The sequence below is a fragment of the Pinus tabuliformis genome, chromosome 3_1, assembly GCF_031772625.1.
Source record: "Pinus tabuliformis cultivar Carrire ecotype Pingquan chromosome 3_1, CPIR1, whole genome shotgun sequence".
NCBI lineage: Eukaryota > Viridiplantae > Streptophyta > Pinopsida > Pinales > Pinaceae > Pinus > Pinus tabuliformis.
The window spans coordinates 202,465,949-202,476,407 of NC_142301.1; positions in this window are offsets into that span (position 1 = coordinate 202,465,949).

Here is a 10,459-nt window from a genome sequence, read left to right on the forward strand (position 1 = left end):
ATTCATGAACAATAAGGAGACAAGAGACACAGTATATAGGTTGTCAGCCATGGCCAAAACCTCTCAATATTTGCTAGGAAAAATGAAATAAATTCTTCTTGTAGAACCTTCAGTGTACGAATACCAAGACCATGAAAGGACCCTTGACACTAGATTCCTTCCAAGGCCAATTCACATGCCTCCCCTTTAACCTTAGGTAAATGCTCTACTTCTTCTTCTTCTTCTTTGATTCCTTCAGAATTTTGGCCCCTTTTGTAGGTCTTCAACCTTTTGCTTCATAAAAGAAACCCTAGATCCACTGTTTGATCCTTGAGTGGTCTCCTTGTGGAGGGATATTTATTTCTCATCTACTCAGCTTCCTTGACTAAAGTCTTCACCCAATCTAGATTAGCCTTATACACCTTTAGCCTGATTCAGATATGGAATATTCACATGGGTGAGGGTAGATTAGCCCACAAGAAGTCCCACAATAATGTCACACTTGATTATCCCTTAATTTCTTTACTGAATTGTTTTCCTCCAAATGAGGTTGACCACTACTATATATAGTGGTTTGTCCATGACTATTAGGCTGACATGATCACTCGAGTAGGCTGACTTTATCTTTCTAGAGTTTTTCCTTTCATTATAGGCTGACTTGAGTGAGGAATAGTTATAATTTCTTGGAGGGTCACATACAAAAACAAAATTGACTTTTACAATGTGTAACATGCCTTGAATACATGAGAACGACTCTATATACTTTTATGACTAGATGGAAAAATCCCTAAAATCTCTCAATGGCATCCTTAACTAAAAATGGAATCTCTTGCTCATGAAACCCATTAGTCAAGCATCACAATAATTTTATCTTCATTCCTTACATATTTTACATAAAATAATTATTAGATGTGATTATGAAGAATGAACCTAGTTACACTTTTCAACACTATAATCCCTTTTGTAATTTTTATTATGAATTGTAATTCATGTAATCAATTGTGGAAATTTAAACACAATGAATCACTAACCGGATTCGACATGGATTTAGTGTTTTGAGGAGGAGCTGCATGGAAATTTGACAAGTCAAGGCTATGCATTAATGGCCGCCAACCCTATGATTGAGGTTTAATGACCTTCATGGTAGGAGGTAGAATTTATGTGTTCTTTGGATATCTAGTTTGTAGTGGATTAGGGTTAAGCAAAATGCATAAGAAAAATTTAAATATTAATAAAAAAACAAATGGAGAGAAATTTTGTCCAAGACGATAGATGGAGAAAATTCATAAGAACACTATTAGTAGTTCCTCTGCGGATGTTATTTCCTCTTAATTCTACTCATTGCGGAAAGCAACCCTTGCTACCTTGCTCGACCATAATATACATGGATATGGATGCACATTTTGGTTGAGCAACTCACCTCACTAACCCATGACTTCTCTAATCTACGTATATTGTTTACAATGGTCATTTCTTGTATTTTTTTTTATGTATTTTTACTTTTGGATGCTGTAATTTTTTGTTTGCAAGAGGTAATATTTTCCCTTGCATGTACTTCCCCTATCAATTTTTTTATCAAATACATTTTCTTTCCTCATCCCCTCCATTTGAATCTTATACGTTCGAGTAAATTGAGGGTTAAAATTTTCCCAAAAGTTTGATGGTTCTCATCTACCCTTTAGGATTCTCATCCCGAAATAAGCCAAGGTCATTGAGGTCATCATGGAAGGCATGTGAGACCATGGATTAGGGTTAAGACAAATGCACAAGAAGAAAAATGTATGACGTGTTTCTGTCAATTCCACTTTCGTAAGTGACTCATAGTGTGTTGAATCATATCATAGTAACTTCTCATCACATGTTTACCCCGATTGGTCAATTACTTGGGTAGATTTGGGAGGAGGGTGTTATACATTTGATCTCAAATTCTATCGCAACATAATGATTCTACTAATGCTATTGATTTATTAATTTATTCCAGTATGATATATTGTCCAAGTACTTTCTTATTGTCTTAATAATGGTATACATTTTCATCTAGACACCTTTAGAGGTAAGCTATTCTAGAGTGTATCACAAAAATTTGGATTTGAATGCTTGATACTACATTTGAATTATTTTTATCTTCTCTTTTCAATTTTCATGGAGAAATATATATCATGTCCAACATATTCACCTTTAATGACATCTCTAAAGCATAGATAGTAAATTACATCCTCCTTTATTAATAAACAACTTCCTTTAATGACCCATCTATGTTCTCCAACTACATTTTGGGTATCAAGGGCATGTTGTACCTTCTAGACGACCTCCCTACCCATTGACATACCTTATAGATTTTGTAGGACACCTTTGCATCATTGCAAAGTCTGGGCCCCCATAATCATGTGTGCAAGATCATTTGCACCATTTCACTTTCTGGATAATGGTGTCCTTATGCACTTGCATGAACCTCAATATGTATCATAGGTCGCTCATGCTCCAATATTTATGTGTGTAATCTATCGCCTGCATGCAACTTATACCAAAAAACTACAATGAGCTAATAATCTATCATTCTCACCACCAACTGCTTCCTTCATGTGATGGCATACCCCTCTCGTGCTATACCCATCGTCAACCAATGAAAAACCTTCATAGAATAATCATCTCCCATAGTAACATGAACCTTCTATGCATTTCACACATTAACTTTTAAGCTTCCTCCATCTCTTCCTTTGGTCATGTGCGATAGATGCTCAAGTCCTATGTTCAATTTTCTTGATGGGAACCCCACTTCAAAGTCATATTCTTGGGAACAGAAAAAACCCCTAGAGATCATCTCCCCTAAGATAAGCTTGATGATGAGGTATTTCAACAAAACATGGTTTGTGTGTAGCCTGAACTTGTTCCCTAGTAAGGAATTCCTAACCTTCTAGAGTGCATACATCATTGTCAGTCCTTGATCCTCTATTGTGGTATCATTTTTCTTTGTTATGGATGACTACTTTATGGAAAAGGAGGTAGGATGAATCATGTACCTTTTTCTAAATTGTGCATCGATGAGTGCATCTCCTCTTATAAATTTGCAGTAGTATATAGGGAAATCCATCCCTATGTATTTTTCCCTAGTAACCCCTAATATTGTGCAATGAAACATCCAACATTGCAATCCTTAATTCCTCTAGAACCGAATCCTCGAATTCCTCCAAAAAAGTAGTTACTTTTGATAATCCATCAAAACAAGGTGGGTTATGAACCTTAGTCCCTATCTAATGCACTACCCTACTAAGGTGTGCACATCTTTCATGCTTTACTTCATGTAACCTATTTTTCCAATTTTTCGTTGTAGCTTTAGAGTCTAAAGCATGGGATCTCATACAAAGCCAACTAAGTACCCATTTCGTAGTATGGATTCACATAATGCTCCCTATGACCTGTAATGTAGTAAATATTGTTCAATTCATCCCCACTTAAATCCCCTATAACCAAGTCAAACTACCACTCTCCCTCACTTTCTTCTACAAACATGATCACTAAAGCTTCTCCTTCTTGGAAGATCATCAATTACTTCTTTAATTTGATAATTACCTAGTTGTTAAATGGTCGATCAATTCCCAACAGGGAATGTTATGGTACAATATCCTCCGCAATTTATTTGATATAAAAATATACACGACTGTTGACTCCATCGATATCCAATGGTACATTTGTCAAACTACTAATCAGAAAAAATTGGTGCTAATTTTCTAAGATCAATTGGATAGGGGACCAAGTTAGTTTTTTCTTCGCGATCATTTCCCAAGTACTTTTATGTAGAATATTCACATCAGATCCTAGATCAAATATGATATTCTGAATTTCATAATCTCCTACCTACGCATCGAATCTAAATTCCTTACTCATCCTATTTGATTGTGTAACCTAGTTTCATGGAAAATTTTAGGGGCTAATGTTTGCCCAGTGGGCTAATTTTCCATGATTTTTCCACAAAAAAGATTCGCCAATTTCCAATTTTATAAAAGATGATTCGCCCAAATTTTAGAATATAAAATTATTTTACCTTAAAAATCGCCAACATTATATAGAGACTATATATAAAATAATTATAAATTTGATTAATTTTACAAATATATTAATAAACATTTATAATTTTCATATTAGGGATTAGTGAGATTCGCCAATGTTTTAAACTTCAAGAAAATTTTCCATCCTTAAAATTTTCCTTGCCTAGTTTACAACATATGGTGAAGTCTACACAAAAGCCACTTTTGTCTCCTTAACACATTGTTTGACCATTCCCTTGAACTTTTCCAATATTTTTTCATCCTCCACTAAATTCAATATAACTTTTCAATAGTTCTAGATTTTACCTATCTTTGCCTCCAACTCTCTATGAGAAGTGTTCTCATATACAAAAGGAGTTGCATGTTCATGAATGCCCTCCTGTCTATCCCTTTCTGTGGTGAATTTTTTTACCTATGCTTCCTCGTAGGTCTACTTCTCCTTGATCCAATCATACTTTGGATGGGTTTAAACAACCTTCCTTACTAATTATAGTTGTTGGACCCCTTTCTTTGCAGCAAAAACCCCTATCATGGTGCTTCCTTGCGTTACTAATTCAACATGTGGCTAATTTCTATGTCATGTTAGGTGTGGAGCCTGATTATGTTCATTATTCAAAGGTATTGCAGCATTGGACCCCACTTCCTAATGGGGTGGCAACACCGTCATTATTTTCTATCGAAAGGGGGTCCAGGGGGTGAAGTTAATCTAGGTTGTTAATTAGGTGAAATTCTAACAGTAGAAGTAATGTTTAATTTATGGTTTTTTGACTTAGAAGGCGACCCCTCACTATATATGATGGAATTTATTGCGGCTATGGAGGTGTGTATTCTGAGTGACAAAGAGAGAGGAGATTTTTTAAGAGCAAAGAGGGAATTACGACAGAATTTCTATAGGTTGTATCTCTTCGTTTAGCTCGATAATATAAAAGGAAGGACTAGTTGTTTCTCTGTGGACGTAGCCCAAATTGGGTGAACCACATATATTTGTGTCTCGTTTGTTTCATGTGTTTTATGTGTTTATATTTCTGCAATATTTTGTGTGTTCCATTGCTCTGTGATATATAATTTTATAATGTGTCGTTTAGCCACAATCATCTAAAAAATCAAACCATTCTTTTCCTGCCACTTTGCAATCAATTGGGGGAAATCGTTCGTCCCATGGTTTAGTGCCCTATGATAGGTATATCTCCAACAGGGTTTATGAAAATATTATGCAAGATTCCCATGTTGTAAATAATTACAATAGACCATGGGTCATCAAACCTTCTTAAATCTTCATTGTCCTCTTGTTGTCCCTCCGAGATCTCTAGCGAACATCCCTTGTCCCCGACTTGGCTAGTTATACTAACAAGTTGAATTGTATCAGTACTAGTTGAAGCCTATTGTTGTTTCTTCATTTCCCTTTGGCCCATGCACCCAAAATAAATCAAAAGAGAATTTGCACATTAGATGTAGTGCATGGTAATGGTGGATATCATGCCCAACTAATTTTAAAAATTAATAAGAGAAAATACACGTAGAAGTCTCATAGTTCTACGTCACAGGATAATTTTGTGAGGTGAAACCTTAAAATCGACATACCTCACACCACAAACCTTTTCCTTGTGCAAATCAGTTAAATACACTTATTTCCATGTAATTTATCAGTAGCTTACACTCATTTTCATGGTGCCGCTCTGTTCTGTAAATTGTACACCAAACATTCTCCTACTTCTCCTTCTGCTTAGTCAAATTTTGCAGTTGAAGAGTTAAAGTAACAAGTTACATTTGAACATGCACCATTCCACTACTTACCTCAGTTCCTACGCGAGAGACCTCTAGCATTGGCATGATATCCAATGACTCTTGTTGTCAATTAATTTGTTATTGTGTTAGGGGAATTCAAATGTGTGGGATTACTTCAATAATGAACCACTCCATTTTTTATGCATATTGGGTTGCAAAGGATAATTTTCCCTTTAATATTTTGAATCTCTTGTCAAACTCCCTAACAAACTTGTTTTGAAACTACTTAATGTCTTTCAATCCATAATACATTGATGTTTTGACTTGGACTTCTAAAATTTCTTAATCAAAGACTACTTGATTCCCACCAATGGCTAGATCTATCCATATTCAGTTGTGCTTTTATACTTGATATACCAAGTTAAAGCATAATCCGTGAAGGTAACCTCTAGTTTCCTTATTGTGGACCTAGTTCACTATCTATATGACCTCACAAACAAGAGAATTTTGTTCACAATAACAATTGACAACAAGACGAAACATAAGCATCCTCATCTCTACCCCCACCATTGTGCTCTGGGTAGTGCCTCCTAACAAAGGGTTTCCTAGTGTGCTCACTTTAGTACCTGACAAATGTCTGCTACTCTACACAAATAAGTGAACTAAAACACTTTGTCACAACCTCTCTTGATGTCTAACAAATGCCTATAAGTAATGAGCATATTATGACTGTAATTACCTACTACCATATTCATCATGGTATGCTGAGTTCTTACCTCAATATTCTTCGAAATGTGCGAGGTGGTGGGCTCAACACCATCCATGGTCTTAACAGGTGAACCAAGATACATAAACTGTGTATTCCTTGGGCTAAGATGTTGGTATTCTTCCTCCTATGCTTCAATGAGTGGCATGATGAAATACATTCCTTAGATACTTTTTCCACTTGCATTTCTTCTCATGCTCCATTAGCCTTCTCTTGCCCCTCTCCCCAGGTTTCTCATAGTGGCAGGAATTGATGTTGATCGATTTCCTTCTACATAATTCAACTAAAATATATGTCCACTTCTCAACATTCCACCTTCCATTATTTCTACCTCCATTATGTCTTTATGATGCCTTCACATATGCAAGTCCTCCAACAACCTATTGCTTCTAATGCAATATTCCAACTACATCCTAATCCATCCTCTTCCCTCCTTTTGCATCCTTGTTCTCTTCACCTTAGACCACCCCTAGTTATTCCCAAATTTACCCATATTGCATGAATGGATTAGCCATCCATAGCATAATATTCCATATGAAAGGTTTTGCAATCACATAGAAACATTTTAATTGACATAAATATAGACCAAATAAATCTCCATTGTGGAACCTCCAAAAAAATTCATTACATTACACTATGTGATACTATGGGCTCTATTGCAAACATGACAATATATGTTTTCTAGCACACTTTAAAACTAGAAGTTTTCAACATGAAAAATATTGTTTCTTACTTATTTCAAATGGCTCTCCCTTTTTGGAGTCCACTATCTTAGCCCAACTTGTTGATAGGTTATATTATCATCCACTAGTTGTTGAATCTAGATTGTTAAGATGATCAAGAATTCTGTAAAGAATGTATTCTGGAAAATAGTGAGCACGTATTTTTTCAAACAATATTCAATGCTAATTCTTTAGTCCTTGTTCTAACTCACCACAAAATCATGTTGCTTCTGCTCAAACAAACTAGTACTTTCTACCTTCTTTAGATTCCATGGCTCCCACATCCTTCTTACCTAGTAATCCCATCATAAAATGATCCCGGGCCTTGCAAAGGAACCCTTTATTGGCGCGGGATTAGTTAGAATTGGGTTGACATGTAGTCTTGACCAACAAAGACTTGTCCAATACTCACCCTTTTGGAATCATGAATGAAGTGGATGAAGTCTCACTCAAGGTGCCTATGGGGGACAAATAGAACGAAGATTTTACAGTTAGATGGGAGAGTTTTATATACATTCTTAGGTTTATAAATTGTTTTAATATACTCACAACATGTTCATTATAGTTTTCTAAAAGGTGTGATTAATTCATATGCTAGAAAATACTTTATGAAAACATAAATATAACAATACTCTTTCTCAAAAGACAAAGAAACAAATCCAATTCATGACTCATATATCATGATCAAATAATACCAAATCAAACATACAAAGCACCCTAGCCATAATTTCCATTACTTCTTCAAAAATATTGATGATGCACTACAAAATTGTACTCCAAAATGTGAGCCACAAGCCTAATATTCTTGATAAGCAAAGAAATGTATAGACATTAGTGCAATAAAGTATTAACTATCTCTATGTGTGTTAAACATTCAAAAACGAGACTGACATAGAGACTCAAGCATTAAAACTTTAGACACATAACCATCTCAATGAAATGAAAACAAAAATGGAACAATAGATACCAAGCTAACTAAAATCATCCCCACTTGAGCTCAACGACAGAGTGACTGGTTAAATTGACCTCCACTGAACTCAACCCCCTTCCTCTCAAACCCCCTAAGTTGAAGAAATATTATCCCTTTATATATTTAAAAACGTCTTTCTTATCATCATTCACTCAGATTCCGTCCAACTTGTCGAGTCTCCCATGTTGGTCTAGTTGCCTAAAATATTTTGACAACATCGTCTAGTTGTCCCATTCACCTTGCTCGATAAGTAATGCATACTTGAAATATCCCCTAACAATTCCTTCTCCACTTATCAACTTCCCCTCTTCAATAAATTTATTTCAACCTCATCTCACCATTGTAATTATTTTCACTTATTCATCTTACCATTGCAATTCTGGTCCTTTGTTTGCTACATGTGATATTCCTCCTACTTAGAAAATTTTAAAAATTATCCTCCATGGCCCTAACAGTAACCATTGACTTTGGAATCTTGGATTATTTGGGCATTTTCTTTAAAAAGGAATTAGGGAGTAGAGATTGTGTGAGCTCTTGGGCTAAAAGTTTTCAAGACAAGTAATTTTCAAGATAAGTGGTGGTGGGAATGAGCATGGAGGTAATGGTTTGTGTGGCCTTGTCTCAGTAAACTTGATGGATTAGAAATCCATCAAGAGAAAAAGTGATAAGGACATGTAAGAAAGGTATGGATTTATCCAATTCAATTTTGATCCCAAATTGAATGTGGAGAGAAATCCTATTAGGATAGGAGAGAAAGGTGTTAAGAGTAGGTAGGCCATGTTCCCAGATGAAAAAATTGTCATGTACAAACTGATATCAACACTTTGACTATTGATGCCAAGTGTAACAACCCTTTCTCTATGTTGAGGAAACTAGGGCATCGATAATTAAATGATATCTCTACTTTCATAATTTCTTGTGAGTGTCTTTTCACTTCTTGATTATGAACTTCTTATTATGTTTTTCTCATCAAGACAATTACCAATTCATGAGCAATAAAGAGACAAGCTACATAGTATATATGCTATCAGCGAGGACCAAAACCTCTCACTCTTTGAGAGGAAAAACCAAACGTTTTCTTCTTCTCAAACCTTTAATTGATGAATACCAAGATCATGACAAAGACCCTTGACACTAGATCCCTTCCAAGCCCAAATCAAAATCCTCATATTTATCCTTAGATCAATGCTTCTCTTCTTCTTCTTCTTCTTCTCGACTTCCTTTATAATTTTGACCTCTTTTTGTAGGTCTACAAATTTTTTCTTCGTAAGAAAAACCCGAGATCAGTCTTCTGATGCTTGAATGGTCTCCTTATATAGGGAGACTTCTTTCTCTTCTACTCGATTTCCTTCACCGATGTCTTCACCCAATCTAAATCACCCATATATGACTATAACCTTCAGACACCTTCAAATTCATAATATTCATATGTGTGAGGGTGGATTAGCCCAAAAACAATCCCATAATCATGTAACATCCTTCACTATCCTTTCTTCTTTCTTTTTGGATGTTAAGGATCCTTCTATAATGAATTTCACACTTGATTATATCGTACTTTCTTAACCAATTTTTTGTCCTACAAATGAGCATGGACACTACTATATATAGTGATTTTTCCATGAATCTTATGCCAACATGATCACTGGAGTAGGCCAACTTTATCTTTCTCTAATTTTCCCTTTCATTGTAGGAATACTTGAGTGAGGAATAGTGCCAAGGTCTTCGAGGGTGAATGAAAAAAAAGAAGTTGACTTCTACAATGTGTAACATGCCTTCAATACATGACTACAACTCTTTAGACTTTTATTACTAGATGACGAAATCCCTAAAGGCTCTCAATGGGAGCCTTAACTAAAAATAATATCTCTTGCTCATGAAACCCATGAGTCAAGTATTATAATAATTTTATTTTTCTTCTATCCATATTTTACATAAAATAATAATTACATGTCATTATGAAGACTGAACCTAGTTACAATTTTTATCACTCCCTCTTAACTAGGGAGGTATTCATAATGGTACTTGGTCATTCTTAATCTAAATAATTTCTCATAAGAAGAGTTGGATTGGTAACCCATCTCTATATCATCATATCAACCAACAATGTCACATATCAAGGCTTCACTAACAAATCTATCTCTCCACAATATTTGAGGTCAATGTTGGGGAGATAAATGATTTATAAACACCCTTACCATTGTCTCATTGGGAACGTATCCCACTTGGGTTCTCAGCTTGTGTTCCATCAGGA